Raw genomic sequence first — 13,615 nt, 5'->3', positions numbered from 1 at the left:
TCAGGCCTCACCCTCTCCCACCTAGACGCTGTGACAGCCATCACCTGGTCCCCCTGCAGCTGGCCTCCCTCCTCTGACCCACATGGCAGCTGGTGGCATCTTTCTAAACTACACATTGGACCACATTGCTCCCCTGCTAAACTCTTCAGTGGCCCTTGCTGACCCCAGGAAGATGCACCTGGCAGGGAAGGACAGGAAAGGGGGGGCGAGGCCCAGCAGCCTGATTGCTCTGCGTCCCCGCCTACTTCTGAAGTCCTGGGGACCCTGACCTGTGCAATTTCCCCTGAAGCCCTTCTAGCCCTCCATGCCTTTGCTGAGGCGGTTTCCTTGCAGCCGTCATCTGTGCGAAGGGATGAGGCCTCAGCAGAGGCGCTCAGGGTTTGCAAGTCACAGTGATGGTCTCTTCACCAAACCCCAGCCAGTCCCCTCCTCTGTGGCCCCAGGGATAACTAGAGACCTTTGGCCCGCCTCAACTGAGCCATTTCTCTCTTGACATTGGTAGTTTCCATGCATTTATTGCATGTTTGCAGTCTGCACACCAGAAAGGTAACCAGCCTCCCATACTTTCAGATCTACCACACTAGACACAGAATTGAGAGAGATAAGGCTTGAGCAATGTTGGCAAATTCCGTACCTCAAAACAAAGGGAGGGAGGGCCTTATGTGTGTGGCCCTATAGGGTGTCTGCAGGACCAGGGACCCTGCCCACATGGTGACACCAGCAGCTTTGGAGCTCATCCACCCACTTGGACCTCCACTCCTGGGGAACTCAAGTTCTTTTTTCCCCTTGCAGGCACTCAGTATTTTATCCCGTCACCTGTATGTTGGGCACAGAGTAGGCAGATAATAGGAACCCCTGATGACTGATTGACAAGCAACAGCCCTGCCCCCTGCAGACCTGGAGTCCAGCCAGGGCGGCTTCAGCAATCCAGCTCATCTGGGGCCACCTGTGGCCCGCTCAGGACCTCAAACTCATTCCCTCCCTCCCTTCCACACTCTCTCCCTGTGAGGTGGGACTATGAGCCAGTCCATGGCAGAGACATGAGGGAGACTAGAAATGAGCCTCAGAAAAGCAGAACTAACAGGTCCACTTCTTGGGACATCTGAGCAGTTGTTGCACAGAACACATCTCATAGAATGTGCTCTTGACACTGATGGTGCAGCTACACGGTACAACCACCCCAAGCAGATATTGTTGGCTCCATTTACAGATGAGAAAACTGAGACTCAGAAAAGTAAATGACAGTCCCCGAGAAGTGTAGCCTGGTCACCAGACCCCAATTTCCCTTTCCTCTCTGCATTTCTCACCAAAGTTTAATACACATGATATGCAAAATATGCAAATGAGCACTGTCCAGCACCAAGCCCCGCTACCTCCAGGACAAGTTCCCCACACTATCCCCCTTGTCTTGCTTGTTCTTCCCCCTCAGTTCCCACCAAACAAGATCCTCACCCTGTCTTTCCAGTCTCTGAAGCTTACATTTGTCACCCACCCCCACTGAGCCCTTAGTGAAGACCCTAATAATTTTCCTCCCTCCCTGTGGACTGCCGGCCTCATCCAGCTCCTCTTTTGTTTTTCCATCCAGTCACCTTCACCTTGGACCCCCAAATCTCCCTACTCCCAGCTTGGTGACCTCCCCAGAAACCGCAAAAACATCTAATTTGGGAGGAAGCAGGTTCTTACAATGGTCTTGCTGTCCTGGCTCCTGGACTGAAGTTCCCAACTGTCAGGGGGTCAGAAAATGTGTTTCTGGTTTCCACTTTTATTGTAGTAGTTTGAATTATTTCTCTGGGATGGATTCGAGACTAGAATTACGAGGTAAACTTTAAAGCTTCTGATACATATTGCCAAACTGCTTTTCGCCAAGTTTGTTTGAGAGTGCCTGTTTCACAGCATCCTTACTGTGAAATGCACTGGGTTTTAGCATTAAAAAAATTTTTTAAAATAGTTTAATGGGTAATGATATCTGATTACAATTTCCAGGATATTTAAATTGTATTCCTTCATTATTGTTAAGTGCTGCCTCAATCCTTTTCCTACTTATTGAAGGAGTTCGAATTTTCTCCATAGATTTGGGTGTGTCAGACATACCCCCTCTGCAGGCATTGAACCACATGAGGGTGGGTTCAGAATGGGACCAAACTGCTTGCTCCAGATTGCTTACCCCAGAGCTGTGTTTTCAAACTTTTTATCCAAGCAGCAGAATCTTTTCTCAAACAATCTCACACAGCACCTCTTTATATAAAACATTAATAAGTAGCCTATGAGGGGAGGCCTGGAGCGCCCCCTCCCGTCCCCCTCCCCCTTCCAGAAGCTCCTCTCACCTGAGGAGGGGCTGCGGGGACCTTCTTGTCCTTCTGGCTGAAGAGGGAGCACTCCCTGCGTGAACTCAAGGACCTGAAAGTAGATGAGCGGTTCACAGAGGTGTCCGGACCTCCACAGTCACCGAGCAGCGCAGTACAAGTGAGCCAGGTACAAAGACCGAGGGGCCGCACCCGCGCCGGAGGCACCGCCACACCCTCCACGTCGCCAAGGAGAGGGTGTGGGCCCCGCTGTCCCCATGAAGTTCAGCCAGAGGGGGTGGGAGCTGAGGTTTGTGGGACAGACCTAGACAGGCCCGGGGGATAGGAGGGTTGACAGGTGCGGAGGACTCCGTGGGTGGGAGGCACGAGGCTTCCACGTGGACGGCTGGACCCTGGCCAAGCCGGCGATGTGCAGGTGAGTGGCGGGGAGAGGCGAATTCGGAGCCCTGGCCGCGGGGTAGGGGTTTGATCTGATAGGCGAAGCTAGAACAATCGGAGTTCTCCGCAGGCTTTGTGTAATCTCAGCCTCACAAAGACACCTGAGGGTGGGGGAGAGCTGAACCCAGACCCGGAAAGAGGGACAGTGGCTACTGGGACGGGGGTGGGGCACGGGGAGGAAGCCGCTTGGCCGCAGATAAGGAGTAGACAGACCGGCAGAGGAAAGGCTCAGCGGGGACGCTTCGTGAACCCAATGGGGTCTTCGGAGCGGGGCGTTTGGGAGGGCGCTCGTGTGAGCGGAGACCTTTGGACACGAAGCCACCTGCTCCTCGCATTCCTTGTTGACCCATTCGGAGGATCGGCGGGCCCAGACACTCCCTAGTAGGGGTTCTTAGGCCCGGCTCACTCTCTGGCCCCGCCCCACCCTTCTAGCCCCGCCCCGGCCTCAGGTGTTGGATCCGCCCCGATTTCTGGTCGCGAGGCCCCTGGGCTTCAGGCACTACCTGGCCTCGACTCTCTCGGCCCCGCCTTCTGAAACCTGGCCCCAGGCAGCTCTCTGGCCGCGCCTCCTGGCCTCAGGCAAAGTCCTTGCTCTTTAGTCCCTCCTTCCAGTCCCAAGTCACGCCCCCGAATTTGCAGCCGAATCCCTGGCTTTTGGCTAGGCCTCTTGGATTTCGGCCCAGGAAGTTCAGCCCGCACCCGCGCAACCCTGTGCGGAGCTCGTTGGCTTTACACCTTTTCAAGCCAGTTCTGCTGCCTCGCCCAGAGCCCTCTTACCACCCTCACATCGCAGGCAAGGCAACTGTTACTCCCCAGGGGCCTTCGACCAGCCCCTGTCCTGTATATACACTTATTTTGCAAATCACCCAAACTGTTTCAGAAGAATCTGAAATTTGAGTCCCAAGCCCTCTGCCCTCAAGCCAAAGATGTTGCAGAGGAGCTGTAAGGAGTGTCTTCTCACTTGGGAAACAGTTGGCGCCCTCCTGATTAGAAATCCATTAGAAAACCTCCAGTGGGGCTTCCCTGGTGGCGCAGTGGTTGAGAATCTGCCTGCCAATGCAGGGGACATGGGTTCGAGCCCTGGTCTGGGAAGATCCCACATGCCGCGGAGCAACTAGACCCGTGAGCCACAATTACTGAGCCTGCGCGTCTGGAGCCTGTGCTCCACAACAAGAGAGGCCGCGATAATGAGAGGCCCGCGCACCGCGATGAAGAGTGGCCCCCACTTGCTGCAACTAGAGAAAGCCCTCACACAGAAACGAAGACCCAACACAGCCATAAATAAATAAATAAATAAATAAATAAATAAATAAACCCAAAAGTAAAAAAAAAAAAAAACCTCCAGTGAGACAAGGGTTCTAGTCAGCTGAAAGGTCTTGGGCAAGTCATTTAACTTCTGAGCCTCAGATGCCCCCTCCCCCATAACACTGGGGTTCCCTACAGGATCTTGGATGGCTACGGCCAGGACCAAGTGAGCACAGGTACTGGATGTTACCAGATCAGAGAGGGAAGAAGGAAGCCTGAGCCCCTAGGTCCTCGCTCTACATGCTCTACAGGAGGGGGGCCCTTGTTTTTATGGATACCCTGGCTTATTTCCTCTGAGTTAAGCACTTGGCAGGCATCCCTCCCCACCCATGGCCTGGGGAGTCCAACCTGCCAAGACGTTAGAGGGTGTCCTGTCCCCTGTGCCTGGGACGCCTGCCTCCTCACCCTCAGTAAGCCACCTTCACCCTGCCCCTAGACCACAGGCTGGCAAACATCTGAAAGTGGACATAAAGGAGCCATCCCGACCTTTGCGGCTCTCAGCTCCCACCGCGCTCTCCCAGAGCAGTGAGGAGCTCACACCTCATCTCTCAATGAGAGATTTGCCAAGGAGGGTGTCTTTGTCCTCAGATATTCCCCAAACTATCCCCCGTAGGCTGCATAGTCTCTCTCCCCTCCCAGACTCTTCTGAAAAATCCCCTGTGTGTTTTTCCAAAATAAAATTAAATGACAGGAACTAACTATTTAGGGAGGGGTTCCTGATAGGAAATGGAATCTCTGCAACCTTGAGATTACAGGACTTTTCCTCTTCTCAAAAGAAAAGAAAAACATGTAAGATCATTGATATTCTGAGCCAGACCTTGTTTTGAAATACGCTCTCCTCTGTCCTTCAACAAACTACAGCCTTTCTCCCTCTTTGAAAATAAGACCACATCAAGTCAGGGATTAGAAATGGGAAAAATTCAATCAGAGCCTCCCTCTGCCAGTTACATATCTCAGTACGCTCCCAGGCGAGAAGAATCAGCTCCCACTATAACCCAGCTCAGCATCATCATTCAAAACGCACCAGTAGGGCTTCCCTGGTGGCGCAGTGGTTGAGAGTCTGCCTGCTAATGCAGGGGACACGGGTTCGAGCCCTGGCCTGGGAAGATCCCACATGCCGCGGAGCAGCTGGGCCCGTGAGCCACAACTGCTGAGCCTGCGCGTCTGGAGCCTGTGCTCCGCGGCGAGAGAGGCCGCGGCGGTGAGAGGCCCGCGCATCGCGATGAAGAGTGGCCCCCGCTTGCCACAACTGGAGAAAGCCCTCGCACAGAAACGAAGACCCAACACAGCCAAAATCAATCAATCAATCAATCAATCAATCAAAAAAAAAAAAAAACATACGCATCTGATTCAAGATCCTCATTAAAAAAAAAAAAAAAAAAAAACGCACCAGTAGGAAATGGTGAAACAGAAGGACCTTTCATCCCGAGTGAGCGAGGCCTGCAGCACTGCTCTCCTAGCTCTGGAAGCTGGCGGTGTCTGGGGCCAGTGGAGCTGGGCCCTGTTGCTTAAATAGGCAGTGGGAGGGGGTGAGGGCGGGCCTGGGGGGTGGGCATGGAAAGTGGGCCGTTTACCCAGCACAGCAAGGCAGTGTCCACCGAGCCAGCAGTGGTCCTAAACATGCGCCTGCCTGCTTATCCACCATGAGCCTCAAGCCCACAGGCCCCCAGACCACAGACCGTCACCTGGGATGACCCCTGATGGACGTGCAGCTCCAAGTGAGACCACATGCCCAGACGCACGGAGCTTTGTCCAGGTTCCTGGATGCCTCTACCTGTCCTGAGACACAGCCTGGAGAGCAGAACCAGCTGTGGAGTTGGACGGACCTGCTCCCCAGACCAGTAAGTAGTGGCCTCAAGCAGGGCATCTCACCAAGCCTCAGTTTCTACTTTCTTGAAATGAGGATAATAACACTGACTTTATAGGTCCAGAAATAATGTTTGCAAAGGGCCTAGCACCTAGAAGGTTGGTTTGTTTATCCACATGATGATGCTGGAGTCAGGTTACCTTCGACAAGGTTCAAGCCCAGAGAGGTTTGGTAACATACACAAAGTCGCACAGCCCTTCAGCTGAGTGTCAGGGTCAGACTTCATGCAGACCTGAGACTAAGTTGGGTTGGCAGAAGCCCCTTGAGGTGAGGGTGGGGAGCAACTGCTGGCCTTGGGGAAAGGTCTTGACTGAACTCTGGTGAAGGAGTTATCCCTAGAACCCCAGCACCAAGGTAAGGGAAGAGGCATGGCTGGACAGGCAAGCTGAGCTGGCTAGTCTGTGCATTTGGTTGGGACCTTAGTGGGGGATGCAGAAGTATCCTAGAATAACTACTAGGAATGGCTGGTGAGAGGAGTTTGTTTCTTTCTACTTGTACAGAGCAGGTCTTGTTTAGGAGCATAACTGATGTGTGGTTAGAATACACGTGTGGTTAGAATTGCACGTTTTTTCCTGAGGTTTATCTTTACTCTCATGATGTCAGCTCTCTTGTCATTCTAATTTCAAAAGAACCTATCTCCCTTCATTTTGGCTTGCCAGATAATTTACCATACAAAAATTGAACTAACAGATGTTTATTTCTTTCCCTGAGAGTCAAACTTGAAAGGCACAGTGTGTATACTCTAGTTCTAGGCTGAGCTGTTTTTTCATCTCTGTAAACTTTTCTTGTATTGTTTCTTTCTAGATGTTTTCCTCATCATATGCCTCATCCCATCCCTCTCTCTCTCTCCTATTTTTGGGCTGTGACCCCATTTCCCATTTTCCAGATCAGTTATTTGCACCTTTGTTTGTTTTCTGTGTCTCCATTTCTGGTTGGATGTTTTATTTTATCCTCAACATCACTGATTCCTTTGTTCTGTTGTTTCAATTAGGCAAACTACTACATCCAGATGTTTCTCCATTCTTTTATAGTCATGGAATTACAGCCATTTTTTTTGTTGTTGTTGTTCTGATCTGTTCCTGTTAGTAGTATTTTGGTCATTTATTTCTTTCAACGTAGTTATTACTCAGTTCACCTTACTTGCTCCTGAGGCTTTGCAGATTCCATCATCTAAAAACAAATTAATTGACATTCCTTGAGGGCCTACTGTGTTCAGACACTACTGCTTAGTATCTAACACTGTGGTGCCTGCTTCCCTTCCAAGGTTAACTCAGGAGAATTCTGCAGTTAGAGCTGCTTTGAGGGGGATTCTGATTAAGATTTATTCCATCTTGTTCTAAAAACAATTCAAGATGACTTAAACTGTGTTGTATGTACAATATAATACTTCTTTTTTTAAGCAGTGAGAGAATTAGGGCTAAAGGAAAATAAAGGTGGAAAAAACACGAAGTAGCCAAGCAGAGATGGGAAGATGGAGTGAGTGAGGGGAGGGTCTTGTTCTGACGGTAGCCTCAAATGGGCACAAAGGAGATGTGCTTTATGACTGAAACCTGTCCTTTTGATTTTTGCTGGTGTTGACCCTTTGAGTTCTTACTTGAACGGCTGCAGCACAGAACGGGCCACATGGTGCAGCTCACTCTGCAGGCCCCCAGGGTGGGAAACGCTTTTGTGTTTTGTTCCCAATAGGGACGGAATTGAAAAGAAACAAGAGGTGAGATACACTCATGATGTGGATGTGTGGGCGGCTGCCTGTAAACACTGGAACAGTTGCCTCCTGCTCATCTTCCAAAAGTCAATATTGATTGAGCAACTAATTAGCTGTGTATTTCCTGTGCTCTGAATCAGATTGTTTCCCTGTTTTGGGGTGGCAGGTGTCATCTGGGTGTGAAGAAGGGTTCTTGGGGGGCTCTCTGTTCCCATAGAACACCAGAGTGGCCTCATTTCACACCTTTCAGGAAAGTTTTCCGAGTGACAGATTGATTGGTGTATGGGTGGTTACCAAAAAAGATTCTATTTTATTAGCTGTTTGTCTTGCAAAGTGAAATCATTAAAAAAAAAAAAAACTTTATCAAAATGTCATCGTCCGGGGGTTTAAGAACATGCCCTCTGGCTTTGAGGGAAGATTTGCAGATCCTACAGGTAAAGAGCTGTCATGTCAGGGTCTCACTCAAGCCCTTGAGTGATGAGCTCAGTCGTGCCCGCCAGCCTGAGCCTCTCTTGTGGTGGGGTGGAGGGCACCCAGGGCCAGCTGGGCACCAAATGATGTTGCCAGACCTCATCCTGGTGCCTGAAATGCCTTTTTTTTTTTTTTTAATACATCCAGGGAGAATAAAAATTGAGAGATTCATGCACATGAATGCTCATGTATAGGTAATTTTGCTTTTCTGTTTGAGGAGGAAATAGAAAACATTCCACTTACTTATTTTTTTTTAGAGTAAAAACAAGGAAATATATTAAACAATTAAAAAGTATTTGGTTTCCTGGTGGGATGAATTGGGAGATTGGGATTGACGTATATACACTAATACATATAAAATAGGTAACTAATAAGAACCTGCTGTATAAAAAAATAAATAAAATTTAAAAATTAAAAAAAAAAAGGATTTGGTTTCCTATTGGTGGCACTAAAAGAAGAGAGAAAGACAGAGAGGAGATTGAAAGCAGTGGAGGGAAGGCAGGAGTCAGAGTCCTGTCTCCAGGGACCACCCTGCCCTCTCTGCTGCAGCTCCCTGCTCCCAGCCCCGGCAGGCCCTGCCCCTTCAGTCGGGTGGGCAGGCTCTGTCCTTGGCCTCTTCCTCACCCTCAACGTGTCCTGTCCAGAGCCAGTCCCTCCCAGCTCTGCGGTCCATTTCCAGTCCCTGCTGCCCCCCTTCTCTGGCTGTCATTTCCCCTCAGGCCTCCTCATTTCTTGCCCGCATGGTGGCACAGCCAGTAAGCCTGGGTGTGGCCCCTTCCATCATGCTCCGTGTCCAAGCCCGTGATCCCCACCACAAGCAGTCTGAGTTCATCCTGCCCTTGTCCAGCATCTCAGATCTCTCTCTGTGCACAGAACAAATCCCCCTACCTTGCCTGGCGTGGGGACCCTTGGTGATGGGCGGCCCCTCCTCAGCCTCACGTCTGCCTTTTTCTTCCTCCCAGTGATTCATTCTGATGGCCTCAACCTCTAGCTTTCCTCTTTCCTGGAACATGCCATGCTCTTTCACGCCTCCGTGCCTTTGCACATGCTGTCCCCTGTGTCTGGAACACCCTCCCCAGTCCATCTACCTGGCACCCAGCCTCTAAGGCTCAGCTCGGCAGCTGTCAAGCCCCTCCCTTCAATTGCACACCCACCGGGTTCTGTGCTGGCAGCCCAGAGCCCCCCGAGTGCAGAGCATGGAGCCCAGTCCCTGAGAGGCCCTCAAGGGACCTTGGTTGAATTAATAAAATGGTTTCTAGCCAGACCAGAAAGTTAGTCACCAAAAGGTTCAGTTCCCTCTGTACATACCAGTTGGCACAGCAGGAGCTGTGAGAAAACTGCTCCTAATTGTTTGAACTAGAGCATCCATTAGGCTGCCTTATATAAAGGGAGATAGGCAAACATGTAGCCTTAAATGTTAAAAGACCTGTGTGAACTCACGTGTGTTGGTGGTAGTGCTTGCAGCTGGCTGAGATCACTACCATCATCATCATCATCAACCTTTTCGGGGGCACCCGCTGCGTGCCAGAAACTGCGCTAAGCTAAGGATGTTGCATGCAGAACCTCTTGTTTAATTCTCTGAACAGCCTGGGAAGGTTTGGCTGTTATTGTTCCCATACTCGGAGAGGGAAACTGAGGCTCGGGGAGGGTAAGTGACTTGTCTGAGTCACACGGCTAGAGAGTGGCAGAGCCCAGACTCTGTGGGGAAGGCTTATCGATGGCCCCCTCCTGGCTAGGGTTTTGACCCTCCAGGGCTCCCTAATGCTCAGGAGGCACCCACAGACCAGGGAGGAACACCCCAGGGGTCTGGGAAGGCTTGTAGCCACCACCCTCCTCCCTCTCTGCTGCCGCCCTCCTGTCCCAGAGGGACTTGAGGTGGATGCTGCCACTATTTGTCCTTAGCACCAGAGTGTGGATTGGTCCAAGGGCTGTTGCTCTGGACAGAATGCTGGTGAGGCTTGGAAGGTATGAACCCACAGGAACCGGGTAGAGCTGTTGCCGTGGGGCTGGGCAGGTGCTGTGAGGACATGCTGGCCAAGCTCATTGTCTCTCACCTGGTCCTTCAGCCTGGCCCCTACCATCTGTTCTCGCACAGAAGCCAAAGTGATCTTTCTGCGTGCAAACCTGAGTGCCTTCCAAGCTTAAAACTCTTTCGTTGCCCCCGGAATAAAATCCATGCCCTGAGCCCACCATCCTCTCACGTCTCATTCTTTGCCAGTCTTCTCCTCCTCTGCTTGTACCTCCAGAGCCCTTCTGCTTCCTCCATGGTCCTGGTCTCTCTCAGGCAGGGTCTTTCCTCACGCTGTCCCCTCATGCTGGAATCCCCCTCCCTTGCCTGGCTGGCTGCTCCTCAGCTTCAGGTCTCAGCTGAAAAGTCGTCCTCAGGGTAGCCTTCCCGATCTCCCCGGCGGTCAGTATGAGGGCCTCCTGCAGGCAGCACCCGGTGCTCCCAGCCCTGCCTCAGAGGTGAGCTCTGGGGGGGCTAGGGGCTGGGACCTGGCCACCTGCATACAGACAGAGCCATGGGGACTGACGACCAGGAGGGACAACATACCCCAAATGTGACCCTCCAGAGGGAGGTGTCAAATCTGGTTCCAGGAGGTTGGGGCCTCATACTGGGAGGGGAGCTGTCCAAGAGGCGGGCAGTGCCTGGAACGTGCAGGGCTGTGGCCACGTGGACCCCAAGCTGAAGCCACAGCTGTGGACGTCCATTCTCAAGGAAGGCAGGCGGAGGGAAAAAAGGGGTCAAGGACAGAACCTTGAGACGTATCCCATTTTTGGCTTGGTGAGGAAAGAGGAGCCAAAAAGAGCACTTGGGAAAAGGCGGAAGAATGCAGAAAAAAAAAGTAGCTAAGATATAGCACTGTCTTTATTTAGGTCTCAGATAGTCTTACTTTTTTTCTGTTTCACTTAGAATAGCTGGAACAGGAGGGCCCTACGTGGCAGTCCCTGGGATGAGAACACCGTGTGTCAAGGCGGCTGCCGAATCCCTCTCTATTTTTACGTTCCTGACACTACCTCTTTGAGCCCCGAGGAGGCATCCTGGCCTGAGGTGGACCGAGCCGGCATCTCTGAGGCAGATGTGGCCAGCCCTCACCTCCTTCTCCAGAAACCACCAAAAAGTCAGGTATTCACTTCTCTTGACCAGAAATAAATGCATTAGACAAATGTTCTCAGGCAATCTTGAGGGATGTAGACACAAAATCACCCCATAAATTGTTTTCTTTCCCTGGTTCAAAGTTGGTTTCTTTGTTCGCATTAGTTACATTAAAATTGGACAGTAATTAATGTTCTTAAAATAGAATGTCTGTAGTCCCAAGTTTAGAAAGAAAAACCACCTAGGAAAGGAAAACGTGGACGCATGTGAAATGCCATTTCATTGGCCACGGAGGCTTTCACGAGCCTCAGCAGGGAGCCCTGCCCAGTGGGGTTTATGGCAGAGCAGCCCGTGTCTGCGGTCGCTTTCCACCCTGTCTCCCCCCAACCCCTCCGCCTGGCTCCAGGTCAAGGAAGCCTTTGACATCTATGGCCTGGAGCCCTGGGGGTTTGCCAACCTCTAATTACATTTCTTTTTTTAAATATTGATAAACAGTTCCTCTGTTGATTCAAACGTTTTTAAACACGGAGCCTGTAGCTGTTGGCTCAGAAAAAAGAGAACAGATCCCCCAGGCCTCCTTGGGCCGAGGAGCTTCTCCCTGAGCTTCCTCAGGCTCTTGGCCTCTCATTCAAACACTGAAGGAAGAAAACTGTCCCTCTGTGTGTGGGTGGGGGGAGGTCACTTCAGGATTCAAAATCAGGCCTAGCTGGGCTGAAGGGTGAGGCCTGGCTTCCCTAGGTGGGGGCTTCTGGCCTCTCCTACTAGGTGGGCTCCTGCTCTGGGTTCAGGGTGGAGGTGCGGCGGGCAGTGGCAGTGGGTGAGGTGGGAGGGGCTACCATCCAGCTGCCACTTCCCCGTGGCCTGATGGCTCCACTGCACATCTGTTACCACCTCGCTTCATTTATGAGGACTGGTCCCTGGTCTTCACAGGCTTTGGATGTAAACAGGACAACAGTGGTGGCCTCCGCCTTCCTTCCCCCTAGCACGGCTGCTATGTGGGATGGAGGGGAGTGGGAGTGGAGGGGACCTCTTCTAGTCCCGTGGGGTCCAGAAGAGCTAAGTGCCATCCATTCCATCTTGGGGACACCCACGTACGAGGACCCTCCAGGCCCAGGCTCCCCCAGACGTAGCTGACTGCAATATGGGGGGAGGGTGGTGGTCCCCGTTCCTCCTGGGTGACTCAGAGCCCGGTCAGCTGCTTCTTGCCCAGACCGCCAGGTTCCCTGTCTTCACTGATTAGAGGACTTGGCCAGCTGCCAGGTATCGACATCGCTTCTGTAGTGCCCACGTCCAGAGAGGAGTGCCTGGTGACAAACACAGTCACATCAGTGACACCCATGATACCCCGAAGCCCTCGGCTCCATGGGGCTTACACTGAGTTCCTGACATCATCACACCTCCCCATTCTACACCATAGCAGGGTGGCTACTATTGTCGTTACCATTTTACAGATGAGGAGACTGAGGCCCAGCGAAGTAAAGCGCGCTGCCCAAGATCACAGTGGAGGAGCTGGGATTTGAATCCAGGTCCATGTGATTCTGAAACCAGAGCTCTTCTCAATCTATCCTGTCACAGAGCCTCCTGGTCTCATTTCTTGCCTTTGGCAAGTGGCCTCTGGAAGGGGCCACCCTCAAACAGAAGCATCAGGGGTGATGTGTCCTGGGTCAAGGGCTTTATGGAGGTACTGGCAGCCACGGTGCTTCTTGTCCAGTCTTGCCCAGCTCTGCTTGGGTGTCCCCCTTAGTTGAGGGACCCGTTGGCATGACCCATTTGGGCTGCAATTTTAAGAGGCAATTATGATGATCTTGGTGACCATCGGGCCCTTCTGCTACATCCCAGGAAATGGACCTAACCCTGTTACATGGTAAATCAGATATAATCAGCTGCTAATTCAATGTAGTGGCTCTGTCAACATTTATCAAGATATAGAAGCTGGTCCAGTGAGTTAGACAACAGTGATGGTCGGATTAGACTCAGACAAGAAGGACCAACCAGTACTTTCTGACAGCATTAAGAAAAAATTAAGTGGAAGAGACAAACTTTTTCAGTACCATACATTATAGGTACACACAGTCATGTGTCCCAGACATAGATGGGGGCAACTTTCAGACTGGCCACGTGCACACCGCCAGCCTCATCCTGCCATGGTTACATCTTTCAAGTCCTGACAAAAGTTCCTAGACACCTGGAACACTGCCCTGTTCAAAACCGAAGCTGGGAGATCAACCAGTAAGTGCGGCTGGCCCTTCCTTCCCCTTCTGTGCCTGAGGATCATAAAACTCTCAGCCACTGAGCTCATGGACATGGAAAACTTCTGACCAGCTCTGAGTGGGAGAGAATTTCTCTTCTAACTGGTGATTTGGGAGTCACATAGGCCAAATAATAATCAGATTATTGGGGATTGTGATTGGATCTGTTACTTTCAGATT

General features: G+C 51.5%; 1 protein-coding gene across 4 annotated transcripts in view; it reads right to left on the bottom strand.

The window, feature by feature from the left end:
* Nucleotides 1-13,615, bottom strand: part of SMPD3 (sphingomyelin phosphodiesterase 3) — an 80,656-nt gene that overhangs the window by 23,476 nt on the left and 43,565 nt on the right. Inside the window, exons 1-2 of one of the 4 annotated variants that reach the window (XM_057533838.1) lie at nt 3,245-3,280; nt 2,325-2,397 (exon numbers count right to left, since the gene is read on the bottom strand). The exons of 1 other annotated variant lie outside the window; for it this stretch is intronic. The gene's annotated coding sequence lies outside the window, so the exon portion shown is untranslated. Of the gene's footprint in view, nt 1-2,324; nt 2,439-3,244; nt 3,281-13,615 lie in introns of those variants that run through there. 2 more of the 4 variants (XM_057533837.1, XM_057533839.1) reach the window with 2 other exon arrangements.

Source organism: Balaenoptera acutorostrata, chromosome 19 (genome assembly GCF_949987535.1).
Source record: "Balaenoptera acutorostrata chromosome 19, mBalAcu1.1, whole genome shotgun sequence".
NCBI lineage: Eukaryota > Metazoa > Chordata > Mammalia > Artiodactyla > Balaenopteridae > Balaenoptera > Balaenoptera acutorostrata.
Note: the sequence above shows the minus strand (reverse complement) of the source record. Positions and strands in the feature narration are given on the sequence as shown.